The sequence below is a fragment of the Rattus norvegicus genome, chromosome 13 (assembly GCF_021556685.1).
Source record: "Rattus norvegicus strain SHRSP/BbbUtx chromosome 13, alternate assembly SHRSP_T2T, whole genome shotgun sequence".
NCBI classification, from domain to species: Eukaryota; Metazoa; Chordata; class Mammalia; order Rodentia; family Muridae; genus Rattus; species Rattus norvegicus.
This window is the reverse complement of record NC_141546.1, coordinates 57,003,016-57,021,295: the sequence shown is the minus strand read 5'-3', so window position 1 is coordinate 57,021,295 and position 18,280 is coordinate 57,003,016.

The following is an 18,280-nucleotide window of genomic DNA, read 5'->3' as shown; positions in this document are numbered from 1 at the left end:
ATGCATAGTTCTCATTGCATATCCTGTTTGTTATTCTATATCTTTTTATTGGGGAATTTAGACCATTGATGTTGAGAGATATTAAGGAATAGTGATTATTGCTTCCTGTTATATTCGTATTTGGATGTGAGGTTATGTTTGTGTGCTTTTCTTCTCCTTGTTTTGTTGCGAAGACGATTAGTTTCTTGCTTTTTCTAGGGTGTAGCTTGCCTCCTTATGTTGGGCTTTACCATTTATTATCCTTTGTAGTGCTGGATTTGTAGAAAGATATTGTGTAAATTTGGTTTTGTCTCCATCTATGTTAATTTTATATCTTTTTTTTTTGGTTCTTTTTTTCGGAGCTGGGGACCGAACCCAGGGCCTTGTGCTTCCTAGGTAAGCGCTCTACCACTGAGCTAAATCCCCAGCCCATTAATTTTATATCTTAATGAAGTATTTTATTCTAGATTTCTATTAAAAAGTAGTTTGTCCCTGTGTGAATCTAAAGACTTTTTTTAATGGTTAAAACTAAATAATATCTCTTCTTCCATCTTTATTAACTTGAGTATTTCTTATTTACATTTCAATTGTTATTCCCCTTCCTGGTTTCTGGGCCAACAACCCAGTAACTCCTCCAACACCCCTTCTATATGAATGTTCCCCTCCCCATCCTTCCCCCATTACTGCTCTCCAGGCAACAATCACGTTCACTGGGTATTTAGTCTTGGCAGGACCCAGGGCTTCCCCTTCCACTGGTGCTCTTACTAGGATATTCATTGCTACCGATGAGGTCAGAGTCCAGGGTCAGTCCATGTATAGTCTTTGGGTAGTGGCTTAATCCCTGGAAGCTCTGGTTGCTTGGCATTGTTGTTCATATGGGGTCTCGAGCCCATTCACGCTCCTGAAGACTTTTATTATACCCTTTTGTCAGCAATAGTGATCCCTTGTCACCTGCATAAGGGATGAAACAGATTTTTCAAGGGACAACATGTTAACAGTACCATGCACTTCAGCTTTCATGACTTTCCTAAGATTTTTGGCATTTTCTTGGTAGGCAATAAGAACCTATCAAATGCTGGTGATTGTATTTTTATGGTAATAAAGAAAGGAAATATTCTTTGATATTGTGACTTGTTTCTTGCCTTCCAATTTAGCATTATTGATCTTCAAGAAATGGATAGGGAGTGGGAGTATGTGAGCTCTAAGAATTCTAATGTATATGAGAACCTACTCCTAATATGGATTAATTTATTCTAATTAATAATTATTCTCTTCTGTATAAAGAGGCTGCTTTTTCCTCCCTACTCATACAAAAGATGAAACCATTTATAAAAACTAACTACACATACTTAGAATCCTACCTGAATTCCAGTTCTTGTCTGAACATTTTTAGAGTGTAATTGCCAAGTTGATTTGTTTGATCTTATGTGGTAGTTAGGGGTTTATCATTAGATAAACATTTATTGCTTTTGTTTATATAGACATCTTGGTTCTCTTTATTGACAGTAGTCAATAAATAATAACATTCTTAGTATAAATGTCTTTAGTCCATTCTCAGTCATTGTAAATATTGTTTTTTATGTATTTTATTTTTAAGTTCTAAAGCTGAATCAAAATTGTATTTAAAGTTATTCATAGCTTACTTGCTACTCTTTTAAACTGTATAAAGATAATATTAATAATAAAAATGTATATAAAACACTTTTTCTTGTTGCAATTTGAGAAATTTTGTAGTCGTTGCACTAAGCAAATAAATTTATACTTAAAATTGAATTTCTACATAACAATTATATCATAATATATATTAAGTTTATAATTAGTAAACTGCATATATATGTAATTATTTTCACAAATTCATTCAGATGATATATTAGGCTAATTTACCATTAAGTTCTCGTCTCAATATTAAGTTAAAAGTTTATAAAAAATTTCATCAACAGTTTCTTTTCAATAGATACACAATCTCGAGTCTCTGACTTCTAGGCATCAAATCATTAAGGTGTCTTACATGTTTTAATTTTTACTTTCCTTAATTTTCAGTGTCATACTAGAAGATAGTTTGAAAGACATCCAACTGTAGTTACTAGAGAAATATATCAAGTTGGCTGCAGAAAGAAAATATTTAAGCATATGAATTAAAAGATTTGGCCTATGGAGAATCCCATGCTAGCAGATTATCAAAACCACTTGTCATTCTATTAACTTAATTCTTATAATTCTTCTGGAAATTCTATTATTCTTTATACATTGAAAATACAAACAACACATGAGCACTGTGAGGTAGTACTTTACTGTCTCATGCCTATGTATATCTACTGCATATTTTCTCATTTTGACTTGTGTTGGTGTCCTTGATTATAGCCCCTGTTGTTGGGTATGACCTATTTTGTAAGGTTCTCAGCACGTGATTACAAATAGCATATTCTCCTTGAGATATCTCAGTTACATACATTAACTCATACATATTCAGGTTTATAAGAATATTGAGATTAACTGAAAATGAATTACACCACAAATGATGATCTTTATAAACTGCACACAGCATATGTATAGCTCAAAGGAAAAACATGGTAAACAGTTTACAAATTGGGCACCTCAAAAGCATATGATAGCTGGAGGTGATCATATATTTTTATGATGTTTTTACCAAAAATTAAAGAATAAATATATTGACTTCAATATTTGACCTTGTTGTGTGATCCACTTTTTTTTTCTATTTTATAAAACTAGTTTGTATTGAGGTCAAGATGGCTACTTTTATTAATTTATGGTGAAGTAGTATATTGATCATGGTCCTCTATTAGAGTAACTTTCAGGCTGTTGTTCAGGTAGTCTAGTAATGACTGTCTCCTGATACATAGGCAACAACTCAATAGTTGTTCAGAGCACAAGGCTGGATGTCACAGTTGGGATTTAGTTTGTGTTGAAGTCTTGAAGAAGTAATATCTTAATGAAAGTAAATGAATGGATCAGAAGCCAGATGAATTTTCCAGTTAGAGTAAGGGCATGCAGAAAAGAAGAAAAAGCGTCTTTATTGTATATTATTTTTTGTGGTCTACCTCTACAATTTTTGGACCAGATCTAGGGTGGGCTTTCTGATTGAGAATTATCGAGTTCACAATGGATATTCCTATTTTTAATGATCCAGTCAAGAATACAATTCACAGATACACCAAGCTGCTTGGGTTTTATTTGATACCAGATGTAGTCAAGTTGACACCCAAGATTAACCCTCAGGGACTGGGAAAGGCCAGTCAGAAGAAAAGAAGGAAGCATAAACTTATGTAAGGGAAGATGGGTTCATATTCTGTTAGCTGTCTGTAAAACTCTGTGACACAAAGAACATTTTAGACTGAGCTTTATTATATCATATATGGTTCCCTATCATCCATGACTATGAAGTGAAAGGAAAATAGTCATCCTGATTAAGGTGAAACTAGGTTAGTCATACAAACAAACCAGCTATACATATGTATCTGCTCCCATTCCACATGAAAAGGAACACATACCTCCAAAAGAAAGCCAACTAGAATTCATATATATATCACATATATCACACACACACACACACACACACACACACACACACACACACATCTCACATTAGATAGAAAAACTTGGTTGAGGTAGATATTGCAATATGAGCAGAGAAAATAAATCGTACAGTCTGATAGTTTAATTATATTTAGTGTTCATTTAACTATTTTAATATATTTGACAATAATAAGATACTTTTGACAGATACAGATGTCATGATACAATAACAGAAAAGTCATTGTTTGAGAATAAATGATGGGTGACTAAGAGAGCTTCATAGAATATCTGTAGCTGTTGATAGCTAATTTGGAGTGAGGACATGGATCCTATTAGAGTGGCTGATAAGATGTTATATAAGGAGACAATGTTTTTATGTAGAAATTTTTGAGTGTAAAACAGAATTGTAGAGACATTAAAAACTGTGGCTGTAGGTAAGTGTGCTAGTATTCATTTGCTTTTTCTTCTACTTCCCTCTGTGTTTTTCTCTTCCTGAAGGTCCTTCCTCTCCCACATTCCTGTTTCTTTATTCCTTCCTTTGTTCCTTTGATGCTTCCTTTCTTCTTTCCTTCCTTTCTTCCTTCCATATTTTGAATAGAAACAGGGATCGGATGCATCCTTCTATGTCTTCTAATACTCCCAAACATCTTTATTAATTGAAGGGGAAATTTTGAAGAGGCATTCTAAGGAATTATCTCCTCAAACTTCTATGTTTTCTATGGAGTTGGGCTAGGAAGTCATTGGCAATTGAAGGAACTCCAGTGACTTTGGGCTTAATCTTTGCACAGAAGAGTTAGACTACACAAATCCTTACCCAGGATTTGATCCTAATACAAAGCTCCCAAGGCTGACTTGGTAGGAATCAGCTAGAATGTTACTGTTTGTTGGCATGTTAGAAATCCTAGTAATTATTAATTTTTCCTGTCATTTTTATTTGCTGAATTTTATTTGATTTATATCCTTTTTCATATTGGATATTTTGTTATTTACATTTCAAATGTTATATCCTTTCCTGGCTTTCCCTGCAGAAACCACCTATCCCACCTCCCTCCCCCTGGTTCTATGGGGGTATTCCCACCCACCCTCCCACCTACTCCCTCCCACCTCCCTGCCCTGACATTCCCCTACACTAGGGCATCAAGCCTTCACAAAACCTAGGGCCTCTCCTACTGAATAAACCCTTTCCTCCCCAACTTGCTTTTTGTTCATGTTTGTGCAGAAATAGAAACCCTGATTAAGACAAATTGGTATGAGCACAGTGGAGTATTCCTGTGAAAACCTAACCATGTTTTGGGGAGGACTGTCGAAGAACTTTGAAACTTTGAGCTAGAAGAGCCATTGGAATGTTAAGAGTTCTGTGAGATGTTCTATGGGAGCTTGGAAGATAATGTTGACAACAGTGCACAAGACTGAGGCCTGGCTTGTGAAATTTCAGAGGGAAGATTAAAACTCTTTACAGGGTTGTTGCTGTTTTGATTGTGAACATTCTGTGGTTTTGGTTAGCTGGAACAGAAGAATCAGTTGTGATTAGCAAGATATCAGAACTACTAAAGTGAAACCTTTGCATTACTGGGACATTGATGCTGGTCAGCTGGAGCTAAGAAAGTAGCAGTGATTAGGAAGAGATCAGCATCACTGAGGTGAAATCTTCTGGGAAGTGTTTTCTGAGACCACAAAGGGACTGTGTTCCAGAGATCACCAAGGTTGTACCTTGTGTGTGGCTGGACTTGGCAATGTGTAAGAGTAACCCAGGTAGTACTGGTTTTGAAGACATGAAGGGGTCTTGAAGAACAGTTGAGACTTGGCACGATAAGAGGCCATGGAAGGCCATAGGTAAAGGTGAAGCCTCAGTTGCAAGTGATAGCCCAAGACTGAAGGGGTCGTGCAAAAGAGTTGAGGCTTGGCACCATAAAGAAAGCCTATGAGAGGCTTTTGGTGAAGCCTTGTTGCAGGGGAAGATATCAGTGTTTTGGAGATGCCAATACCATGAGATGACCACCAAAAACACCAGCAGCAGTGGAGTAGATGCATCTGGAGCCTAAAAGACAAGCTGTGTGCTACAAAGGAAAAAGTGACCCAAGCCCTTGGAGGAGCCCAGAAAATTGGATCGCAAACATTGGATGGTTATAGTTTGATTTTACTTTTGATTGTGACTGTGCCCTGGTATTTTTCCCTCTGGAAGGAAGAAAGTATTTTAGTGGAGCCCACAGTTAAGAGACTCTGAATTGTAAAAAGACTTCGAATTTTAAAATAGATTGGATGTCTTAAAGGGATTAAAATTTTAATATCTAAGAATTTTTAAAGACTATGGGACTTAGGCCATTCAGTGACCTGCTAAGTTATTTAGATTTTGGGGATGAATAAGAAAGTAAGGGTTGAAGCTTAATAGTGATGTTTTTGTGTGTCAAGTTGAAAGGGGGTCAATTGTACTGGCTGATTTTGTCTGTCAACTTGACATAAGCTGGAGCCATCCTTAAGGAAATGCCTCCATGAGATCCAGCTGTAAGGCATTTTCTCAATGGAGGCTCCTTTCTCGGAGATAAATCCAGCTTGTGTCAAGTTGACACAGAAAACCAACCAGTACACTCCTCCATTATTTACAGTCCTGAGAGTCTTTAACTCATATGTATCACATCAAGTCATAACTGTTTAATTTTTTTATTGTTTCACTCATTTACTTTCCAAGTTTTGCCCCCTTCCTCATCCCCTTTCCAAGACTTTTAAGTTCATCTACCCTCCCCTTTGCCTCTAAGATGATGCTTTCCACCCTAGCTTACCCCCAAACCCCACCTCCTGCATGTCCCCCTACATGGGACACGAGTCTCTACAGGATTAGGTACATCTTCTCGCACTGAGGCCAGACAAGGCAGTCTTCTGCTACATGTGTGCTGGGGCCACAGGCAAGCAAATGTATGTTCTTTAGTTGGTGGATTAGTCTCTTGGAGCACCCAGGGGCTCAAGTTAGTTGTTCTTCCTATGGCATTGTCAACCCCTTCCGCTCTTTCAATCCTTCTCCTAACTCTTCCATAGGGGTCCTCGACCTCAGTCCAATGGTTGGCTGTAATATCTGCATCCAGTTTCATCCAACTTTTGGTAGAGTTTCACAGAGGACAGCCATACTACGCTCCTATCTTCAAATACAACTTGGCATCAGTAATAGTGTCAGGGTTTGGTGCCTACCCATGGGACAAATCCCAAGTTGAGCAAGTCACTGAATGGCCTTTTCTTCAATCTCTGCTCCACTTTTGTCCCCATATTTCTTTTAGTCAGGAACAATTCTGGGTAAAAAATGTTGAAGGTAGATTAGTGACTCCATCCTTCCACCAGACCTGTGTGTCTACTGGAGGTGGTCTCTTCAGGTTCGATCTTCCCACTGCTGGGCGTTTTGGATAAGGTCATCCCCACTGAGTTCTAGGAGCCTTTCACATTCCAGTTCTCTGGGATTTTCTAGAGGTTTGCCCCACTGCTACCCCCTTCAGCTGCATATTTCCATTCATTCTTCTGGCCCCTCTAGAATTCTCTCTTGTTTACCACCATACCTGATCTTCCCTCCCCCTTTTCTATCCCCCTCACTATCCTGCTCCCATGATTATGTTGTTCCACCTGCTAAGAGGGATTGACACATCCTTACTTGGGCCTCCTTCTTGTTAAACTTCTTAAGTTCTGTGGGTTGTATTCTGGATATTCTGTACTTTTTTTTGGCTAATATCTACTTATTACTGAAAACATATCATGCATGTCCTCTTGGGTCTGGGTTACCTCACTCAGGGTGATACTTTCTTTCTTTTTTTTTTATAAGTTAATAAATTTTTATTGGATATTTTATTTATTTACATTGCAAATGTTATCCCCTTTTCCACTTTCCCCTCCAGAATCCCCTATCCCATCCCCCCTTCCCCTGTTTTGGTTTTTTGTTTTGTTTTGTTTTCTTTCTTTCTTTTTTTTTTTTTATTAACTTGAGTATTTCTTATATACATTTCAAGTGTTATTCCCTTTCCCGGTTTCCGGAAAAACATCCCCCTCCCCCCTCCCCTTCCTTATGGGTGTTCCCCTCCCAACCCTCCCCCCATTGCCGCCCTCCCCCCATAGACTAGTTCACTGGGGGTTCAGTCTTAGCAGGACCCAGGGCTTCCCCTTCCACTGGTGCTCTTACTAGGATATTCATTGCTACCTATGGGGTCAGAGTCCAGGGTCAGTCCATGTATAGTCTTTAGGTAGTGGCTTAGTCCCTGGAAGCTCTGGTTGCTTGACATTGTTGTACTTTTGGGGTCTCGAGCCCCTTCAAGCTCTTCCAGTTCTTTCTCTGATTCCTTCAACGGGGACCTATTCTCAGTTCAGTGGTTTGCTGCTGGCATTCGCCTCTGTATTGCTGGATTCTGGCTGTGTCTCTCAGGAGAGATCTACATCCGGCTCCTGTCGGTCTGCACTTCTTTGCTTCATCCATCTTGTCTAATTGGGTGGCTGTATATGTATGGGCCGGCCACATGTGGGGCAGGCTCCGAATGGGTGTTCCTTCAGTCTCTGTTTTAATCTTTGCCTCTCCCTTCCCTGCCAAGGGTATTCTTTTTCCTCATTTAAAGAAGGAGTGAAGCATTCACATTTTGATCATCCGTCTTGAGTTGCGTTTGTTCTAGGGATCTAGGGTAATTCAAGCATTTGGGCTAAAAGCCACTTATCAATGAGTGCATACCATGTATGTCTTTCTGTGATTGGGTTAGCTCACTCAGCATGATATTTTCCAGTTCCAACCATTTGCCTACGAATTTCATAAACTCGTTGTTTTTGATAGCTGAGTAATATTCCATTGTGTAGATGTACCACATTTTCTGTATCCATTCCTCTGTTGAAGGGCATCTGGGTTCTTTCCATTTTCTGGCTATTATAAATAAGGCTGCGATGAACATAGTGGAGCACGTGTCTCTTTTATATGTTGAGGCATCTTTTGGGTATATGCCCAAGAGAGGTATAGCTGGATCCTCAGGCAGTTCAAGGTCCAATTTTCTGAGGAACCTCCAGACTGATTTCCAGAATGGTTTTACCAGTCTGCAATCCCACCAACAATGGAAGAGTGTTCCTCTTTCTCCACATCCTCGCCAGCATCTGCTGTCACCTGAGTTTTTGATCTTAGCCATTCTCACTGGTGTGAGGTGAAATCTCAGGGTTGTTTTGATTTGCATTTCCCTTATGACTAAAGATGTTGAACATTTCTTTAGGTGTTTCTCAGCCATTTGGCATTCCTCAGCTGTGAATTCTTTGTTTAGCTCTGAACCCCATTTTTTAATAGGGGTATTTGTTTCCCTGCGGTCTAACTTCTTGAGTTCTTTGTATATTTTTGATATAAGGCCTCTATCTGTTGTAGGATTGGTAAAGATCTTTTCCCAATCTGTTGGTTGCCATTTTGTCCTAACCACCGTGTCCTTTGCCTTACAGAAGCTTTGCAGTTTTATGAGATCCCATTTGTCGATTCTTGATCTTAGAGCATAAGCCATTGGTGTTTTGTTCAGGAAATTTTTTCCAGTGCCCATGTGTTCCAGATGCTTCCCTAGTTTTTCTTCCAATAGTTTGAGTGTGTCTGGTTTGATGTGGAGGTCCTTGATCCACATGGACTTAAGCTTTGTACAGGGTGATAAGGATGGATCGATCTGCATTCTTCTACATGTTGCCCTCCAGTTGAACCAGCACCATTTGCTGAAAATGCTATCTTTTTTCCATTGGATGGTTTTGGCTCCTTTGTCAAAAATCAAGTGACCATAGGTGTGTGGGTTCAGTTCTGGGTCTTCAATTCTATTCCATTGGTCTATCTGTCTGTCTCTGTACCAACACCATGCAGTTTTTATCACTATTGCTCTGTAATACTGCTTGAGTTCAGGGATAGTGATTCCCCCTGAAGTCCTTTTATTGTTGAGGATAGCTTTAGCTATCCTGGGTTTTTTGTTATTCCAGATGAATTTGCAAATTGTTCTGTCTAACTCTTTGAAGAATTGGATTGGTATTTTGATGGGGATTGCACTGAATCTGTAGATTGCTTTTGGTAAAATGGCCATTTTTACTATATTAATCCTGCCAATCCATGAGCATGGGAGATCTTTCCATCTTCTGAGGTCTTCTTCAATTTCTTTCCTCAGTGTCTTGAAGTTCTTATTGTACAGATCTTTTACTTGCTTGGTTAAAGTCACACCGAGGTACTTGATATTATTTGGGTCTATTATGAAGGGTGTCGTTTCCCTAATTTCTTTCTCGGCTTGTTTCTCTTTTGTATAGAGGAAGGCAACTGATTTATTTGAGTTAATTTTATACCCAGCCACTTTGCTGAAGTTGTTTATCAGCTTTAGTAGTTCTCTGGTGGAACTTTTGGGATCACTTAAATATACTATCATGTCATCTGCAAATAGTGATATTTTGACTTCTTCTTTTCCGATCTGTATCCCCTTGATCTCCTTTTGTTGTCTGATTGCTCTGGCTAGAACTTCAAGAACTATATTGAATAAGTAGGGAGAGAGTGGGCAGCCTTGTCTAGTCCCTGATTTTAGTGGGATTGCTTCAAGTTTCCATTTAGTTTAATGTTAGCAACTGGTTTGCTGTATATGGCTTTTACTATGTTTAGGTATGGGCCTTGAATTCCTATTCTTTCCAGGACTTTTATCATGAAGGGGTGTTGAATTTTGTCAAATGCTTTCTCAGTATCCAATGAAATGATCATGTGGTTCTGTTCTTTCAGTTTGTTTATATAATGGATCACGTTGATGGTTTTCCGTATATTAAACCATCCCTGCATGCCTGGGATGAAGCCTACTTGATTATTTTGGATGATTGTTTTGATGTGCTCTTGAATTCGGTTTGCCAGAATTTTATTGAGTATTTTTGCGTCGATATTCATAAGGGAATTTGGACTGAAGTTCTCTTTCTTTGTTGTGTCTTTGTGTGGTTTAGGTATAAGAGTAATTGTGGCTTCGTAGAAGGAATTCGGTAGTGCTCCATCTGTTTCAATTTTGTGGAATAGTTTGGATAATATTGGTATGAGGTCTTCTGTGAAGGTTTGATAGAATTCTGCACTAAACCCGTCTGGACCTGGGCTCTTTTTGGTTGGGAGACCTTTAATAACTGCTTCTATTTCCTTAGGAGTTATGGGGTTGTTTAACTGGTTTATCTGTTCCTGATTTAACTTCGATACCTGGTATCTGTCTAGGAAATTGTCCATTTCCTGAAGATTTTCAAGTTTTGTTGAATATAGGTTTTTATAGTCAGATCTGATGATTTTTTTAATTTCCTCTGAATCTGTAGTTATGTCTCCCTTTTCATTTCTGATTTTGTTAATTTGGACACACTCTCTGTGTCCTCTCGTTAGTCTGGCTAAGGGTTTATCTATCTTGTTGATTTTCTCAAAGAACCAACTTTTGGTTCTGTTGATTCTTTCTATGGTCCTTTTTGTTTCTACTTGGTTGATTTCAGCTCTGAGTTTGATTATTTCCTGCCTTCTACTCCTCCTTGGTGTATTTGCTTCTTTTTGTTCTAGAGCTTTTAGGTGTGCTGTCAAGCTGCTGACATATGCTCTTTTCTGTTTCTTTCTGCAGGCACTCAGCGCTATGAGTTTTCCTCTTAGCACAGCTTTCATTGTGTCCCATAAGTTTGGGTATGTTGTATCTTCATTTTCATTAAATTCTAAAAAGTTTTTAATTTCTTTCTTTATTTCTTCCTTGACCAGGTTATCATTGAGTAGAGCATAGTTCAATTTCCACGTATATGTGGGCATTCTTCCCTTATTGTTACTGAAGACCAGTTTTAGGCCGTGGTGGTCCAATAGCACGCATGGGATTATTTCTATCTTTCTGTACCTGTTGAGGCCCGTTTTTTGACCAATTATATGGTCAATTTTGGAGAAAGTACCATGAGGAGCTGAGAAGAAGGTATATCCTTTTGCTTTAGGATAGAATGTTCTATAAATATTTGTTAAGTCCATTTGGCTCATGACTTCTCTTAGTCTGTCGACATCACTGTTTAATTTCTGTTTCCATGATCTGTCCATTGATGAGAGTGGGGTGTTGAAATCTCCCACTATTATTGTGTGAGGTGCAATGTGTGTTTTGAGCTTTAGTAAGGTTTCTTTTACGTATGTAGGTGCCCTTGTATTTGGGGCATAGATATTTAGGATTGAGAGTTCATCTTGGTGGATTTTTCCTTTGATGAATATGAAGTGTCCTTCCTTATCTTTTTTGATGACTTTTAGTTGGAAATTGATTTTATTTGATATTAGAATGGCTACTCCAGCCTGCTTCTTCTGACCATTTGCTTGGAAAGTTGTTTTCCAGCCTTTCACTCTGAGGTAGTGTCTGTCTTTGTCTCTGAGGTGTGTTTCCTGTAGGCAGCAGAATGCAGGGTCCTCGTTGCATATCCAGTTTGTTAATCTATGTCTTTTTATTGGGGAGTTGAGGCCATTGATATTGAGAGATATTAAGGAATAGTGATTATTGCTTCCTGTTATATTCATATTTGGATGTGAGGTTATGTTTGTGTGCTTTCATTCTCTTTGTTTTGTTGCCAAGACGATTAGTTTCTTGCTTCTTCTAGGGTATAGCTTGCCTCCTTATGTTGGGCTTTACCCTTTATTATCCTTTGTAGTGCTGGATTTGTAGAAAGATATTGTGTAAATTTGGTTTTGTCATGGAATATCTTGGTTTCTCCATCAATGTTAATTGAGAGTTTTGCTGGATACAGTAACCTGGGCTGGCATTTGTGTTCTCTTAGGGTCTGTATGACATCAGTCCAGGATCTTCTGGCCTTCATAGTTTCTGGTGAGAAGTCTGGTGTGATTCTGATAGGTCTGCCTTTATATGTTACTTGACCTTTTTCCCTTACTGCTTTTAATATTCTTTCTTTATTTTGTGTGTTTGGTGTTTTGACAATTATGTGACGGGAGGTGTTTCTTTTCTGGTCCAATCTATTTGGAGTTCTGTAGGCTTCTTGTATGTCTATGGGTATCTCTTTTTTTAGGTTAGGGAAGTTTTCTTCTATGATTTTGTTGAAGATATTTACTGGTCCTTTGAGCTGGGAGTCTTCACTCTCTTCTATACCTATTATCCTTAGGTTTGATCTTCTCATTGAGTCCTGGATTTCCTGTATGTTTTGGACCAGTAGCTTTTTCCGCTTTACATTATCTTTGACAGTTGAGTCAATGATTTCTATGGAATCTTCTGCTCCTGAGATTCTCTCTTCCATCTCTTGTATTCTGTTGGTGAAGCTTGTATCTACAGCTCCTTGTCTCTTCTTTTGGTTTTCAATATCCAGGGTTGTTTCCATGTGTTCTTTCTTGATTGCTTCTATTTCCATTTTTAATTCCTTCAACTGTTTGATTGTGTTTTTCTGGAATTCTTTCAGGGATTTTTGTGTCTCCTCTCTATGGGCTTCTACTTGTTTATTTATGTTTTCCTGGAATTTTTCAGGGATTTTTGTGTCTCCTCTCTATGGGCTTCTACTTGTTTATTTATGTTTTCCTGGAATTCTTTCAGGGATTTTTGCGATTCTTTCAGGCATTTTTGCGATTCCTCTCTGTAGGCTTCTACTTGTTCTCTAAGGGAGTTCTTCACGTCTTTCTTGAAGTTCTCTAGCATCATGATCAAAAGTGATTTTGAAAGTAGATCTTGTTTTTCTGGTGTGTTTGGATATTCCATGTTTGTTTTGATGGGAGAATTGGGCTCCGATGGTGCCATGTAGTCTTGGTTTCTGTTGCTTGGGTTCCTGCGCTTGCCTCTCGCCATCAGATTATCTCTAGTGTTACTTTGTTCTGCTATTTCTGACAGTGGCTAGACTGTCCTATAAGCCTGTGTGTCAGGAGTGCTGTAGACCTGTTTTCCTCTCTTTCAGTCAGTTATGGGGACAGAGTGTTCTGCTTTCCTGTGTGTAGTTTTTCCTCTCTACAGGTCTTCAGCTGTTCCTGTGGGCCTGTGTCTTGAGTTCACCAGGCAGCTTTCTTGCAGCAGAAAAGTTGGTCTTACCTGTGGTCCCGAGGCTCAAGTTCGCTCGTGTGGTGCTGCTCACGGGCTCTCTGCAGCGGCAGCAACCAGGAAGACTTGTGCCGCCGTTTCCGGGAGCTTCAGTGCACCAGGGTTCCAGATGGTCTTTGGCTTTTTCCTCTGGCGTCCGAGATGTGTGTGCAGAGAGCAGTCTCTTCTGGTTTCCCAGGCTTGTCTGCCTCTCTGAAGGTTCAGCTCTCCCTCCCACGGGATTTGGGTGCAGAGAACTGTTTATCCGGTCTGTTTCCTTCAGATTCTGGTGGTGTCTCAGGCAGGGGTCTTGCCGCTCCTGGGCCCTCCCCCACGGGAGCCCAGAGGCCTTATACAGTTTCCTCTTGGGCCAGGGATGTGGGCAGGGGTGAGCAGTGTTGCTGGTCTCTTCCGCTCAGCAGCCTCAGCAGTGCTCACCTGACCAGGCGGTTGGGTCTCTCTCTCACAGGGTCTGGGGGCAGAGAGCTGCTGCGGGCCGGGATCCCCGCGGGTGTGGGAATTCCAGTAAACACAGAACGTGCCCAGTCCTAGAGGAATTCTGCTTCCCTGTGTCCCAAGCTCCCCAGGCAGCTTTCTTGCAGCAGAAAAGTTGGTCTTACCTGTGGTCCCGGGGCTCAAGTTCGCTCGTGGGGTGCTGCCCACGGGCTGTCTGCAGTGGCAGCAACCAGGAAGACCTGTGCCGCCCCTTCCGGGAGCTTCAGTGCACCAGGGTTCCAGATGGTCTTTGGCTTTTTCCTCTGGCGTCCGAGATGTGTGTGCAGAGAGCAGTCTCTTCTGGTTTCCCAGGCTTGTCTGCCTCTCTGAAGGTTCAGCTCTCCCTCCCACGGGATTTGGGTGCAGAGAACTGTTTATCCGGTCTCAGGGTGATACTTTCTAATTTCATCCATTTGCCTGCAAATTTCATGATGTCTTCATTTTTAATAGCTGAATAGTATTCCATTGTGTAAATGAACCACATTTTCTACATCCATTCCTCAATTTAAAAAAAGAGGTACAGTGCTAAACAGAGTTCTCAACAGAGGATTCTCTAATGCCTGAGAAGTACTTAAAGATGTTCAGCATACTTAGTTATCAGTGAAATCCAAATCAAAATAACCCTAGATTCCACCTTATACCAACCAAAATGGCTAAGGTCAAAACCTCCAGTGATAACACATGCTGGCATGGATATGGAGAAAAAGGAACACTCTTCCATTGCTGGTGGGATTGCAAAGTCTGGGAAACAATCTGGTGGTTCTCAGATAATTGGAAACAATTCTACCTGAACACTTAACTATACAGCTCCTGGGCATATGTGGGGCTCTGGTGCCTGGGTCTCTCCAGGGCAATCTATGGCCTGGCTAGGTGTGTAGGTTCAGGTCATGGGGAGAGAACTCAGGCAGGGTGGGGGTACAGCTTTCAGCACCCTGCTGCCAGTCCTCCTTTCTCCTGCTGTCACTTCAATTGCTCAGGCTAGGAGAGTGACTAGCTGGCAAGGAGTGCAGGGGAGCTTCTGGTGGTGATTTTGGGAGAGAAAATATATTCCTCAAGTGGCGGTGTTACAGCTATTATGACAGAAGCTCTCAGATGATGGAATAATTTCTGCACACCTTTAATTCTGAACATGATGCTTAAATACAGTTTTTGGATGGCTCAGTGTCTGACAGCAGGTACCTCCTATTGGTTTGGCCTCAGAGTTTGGGAAGAACTCATCTACATATTTGGGGGTGTGGTCCTGCTTCTACATCTGATCTGTCTTGAGCCTACATGACCTGTGGTCATATCCTAACCTGTGGAGGAGGGGCTTAGGGCATTGCCCTATGTAACTGGTCTGTTTCAAACATCTCTACAGGGGTTTGTGGGGGGCACAGCTTCATGAGGCCTTTATATCCTAGAAGACTGGGAATGGACCTGGCGTCCCTTTTAGGGTCCCCAGGATTCAATCTATCTCGATCAGGACTCAGGGTACCTTTCACAACCCACACCCCACAGGCATATACCCAAAAGATGCTCAACCATACCTCAAGGACATGCGCCCCACTATGTTTATAGCAGCCTTATTTTTTAAAAACCAGGAGCAGGAAATGATTCAGATGTCCCTCTATCAAAGAAAGGACTGTTTCAAATCTGCTTTCCAAGTCTCACATAAAAACATGGTAAGTGATGGAGTGCAATGAACAAGCTGGTAAAGGGTTTGGTATGTTTATGTGTCCTGGGCAATAAAAAGAAGCATTAATAGAAGACCAGATAGACTCCCTTTAGAGATGGACTCAGACTCCCAACTGGATATGATACAGAGCTACAGCAGTATCAGTGATTTTGTAAGAAAGACAGGAATGCTGAAGAAAATGTGAAAAGATGAGATTTGTATCTCAAATTCTGCAGTTTTCTCAGTTACAAAAGAAAAATAGTAAAGTAAAACAAACTTAGTAACTTAGAACCATTTCCTATGTGTTCTATAAAACTATGAAACATTCACACAAATACAAATTTACAACATATTATATTCATTTGCATTACTGTTATGTAAAACTGTATTTTTTAGAACTTGCTGTAATGGTATATTATGTGCTGCCATGATTTCAGAGTCATCCTGGTAGTATGATTTTTTTGTATAAGGCTAATAATGATGATTGTGAGAAGAGTTGTTGGCCAGGGTAGGTTATGTAAGATTTTTTTTCACAAATAAACGAATAAAAAAAACCCCACTACTTTTTTAATTGTATTTCTAGAAATTTCTTTATTGAATTTATGATTGGAGTTTTTAAAATGCTCTGCTATTTCATTTCTATGTAGTATATTTAATATTATTTCACAATCAAGTGTTTCAAATTTTTATTTTTAAACTCCAAATAGATTTTTGAAGGACAAATATTATAGCTCAGTAGTAAAAAAACATGTTATATTAAGCCATTTGCCTAAATGTTAGTTCCACAATAAATTTAAGTGATAAAAATAAAAATTTAACTAAACAAAGCATTAATTAATTACTGGTACAAGTCAATAACTTTGTCAAAAATAGTAAAAGTTGGTCAAGGATTACAGAACTTGGTTAAAGTCTATAGGGGAAAAAGTATATTGTCAAAAAGTCTTAATAGAACGCTTCACATCTCTTTATGGGCATATTACTTTGTTCTGTGGGGCCAGTCATTTATTAGGTTTTCATCTCTTTCTAAGTAAGTTATTTGGGCTCTTTGAGATTCATCCTCAGAGTTAATGTATAGAAGAGTGAAAAGGTCACAGCATAGCCATTTCTCTGTACCATGAGTCAAATCTCATTTTTTGCTGGGATGTCTTCAGAGATCTCCCAAATATTGTTAGAAGAAAATGCAATTGAATACATTGTACTTTTCTTCTGGGGATGTTCGTGGATGGATGTGAAAGAGTAGGAGCTTTGATGTTAACAGCATTGGGCTAAATATAAGAAATTCAGGTTAGGTTAGGTCTGGTTAATCTTGGGCAAGAACGTATTATGTATATGTGTATACGTGTGTGTATGTGTGTGTGTGTATGAAAATGATCTCGAAATATTTGCTAATGTAAAGTTATTTACTTTGTTGATTATAATAATAAGAAACTTAACTGGGAGAATTATAAGTTTATTTCAATTCAGAACAGAAAATTTTAGTCTACCACCACTCAGTTGACTATGGCTCAAGAAGAGAAAGATGCTACATGAAAAGTGAGAGGTAATTTGTGGCTCATCTTTCTAGCCAAATGGTTCAGACAAACCGTAAAGAAGTCATATTGAAGACAAAGAGAAACTGAAGAGAAATGTGAATGGCACATATCCTAGCAACAACTCTTTGTATATTGAATGGGAATCCTAGAAGCAACTCTTTGGGCAGTGAATGGGAGGTGGGGGTGTTAAGCAGCTTGAGGATAAATTGGAAAAAGAGTGATGGTGCCTTCACTATGGGAGGAAGCTATAAGTGTTTGCTTTATTGAATTGTTTTCAGTTATTCAGCAGTGGTGTCCACAAGATGAGACTGAGAGAGCTTAATGTCTCCCCTAATCTTCACACATCAGAAAAAAAAAGGTAGTGGAATTTTTCAGGTACATTGAGTAGTTTTGGAAGTGAGCAGTGTTCAGACTGGAGGCTGCCTTGCCTGCTTGGCTTCATGACAAAGTTAGACATGCATGTTTCTGTTAAAAATGGCATTTATTTTATGCTTAACAGGACACATGGTAGGACCATGACACATTCACTTTTACTATTTCTGGTACTTCGTAAGGACAAGCTGATGTAATCCTCTCAAGAATGTAACAAGTTAAAGCTCATGATTTATTATCACTGTGAGTTTGATTCCTTACTTCTTCCTTGATCTATGTAACATATCTAAGAAGGTCAGGGAGAAGGAAAGCAAACCAGAAAGCTAGATGTAGGAAAATGAGTTTTAAAATCTTTTAAAATACTATTGAGAAAAAATTTACTTAGAATTAATTGACTCACTACCAAGTATATTTGTGTGATGATTCTGAGATAATAATTGGCAAATTGAAATTCTTTTCCTTTTAAGGTGAGATGGCTATAAACACAAGTACTCAGATCAGGTCTTACCATATGACTTACAGGAAAATGTTCACACACCTTTACCTTTGCTAAAGTTAGCAATTGTGTGATTAAATTTTGACCACATGCTTACTCAGTTAAGCTGGCATTGTATATTTTCCCATTCATGTGAACTGATCCTAACTACAAATGGAGTATAAGAAGCATGACTAAAAAAATCATCCAAACTGTTTTTGAACAAAGATCCGTAACATCCCAAGGAAAATGAAATGTAATG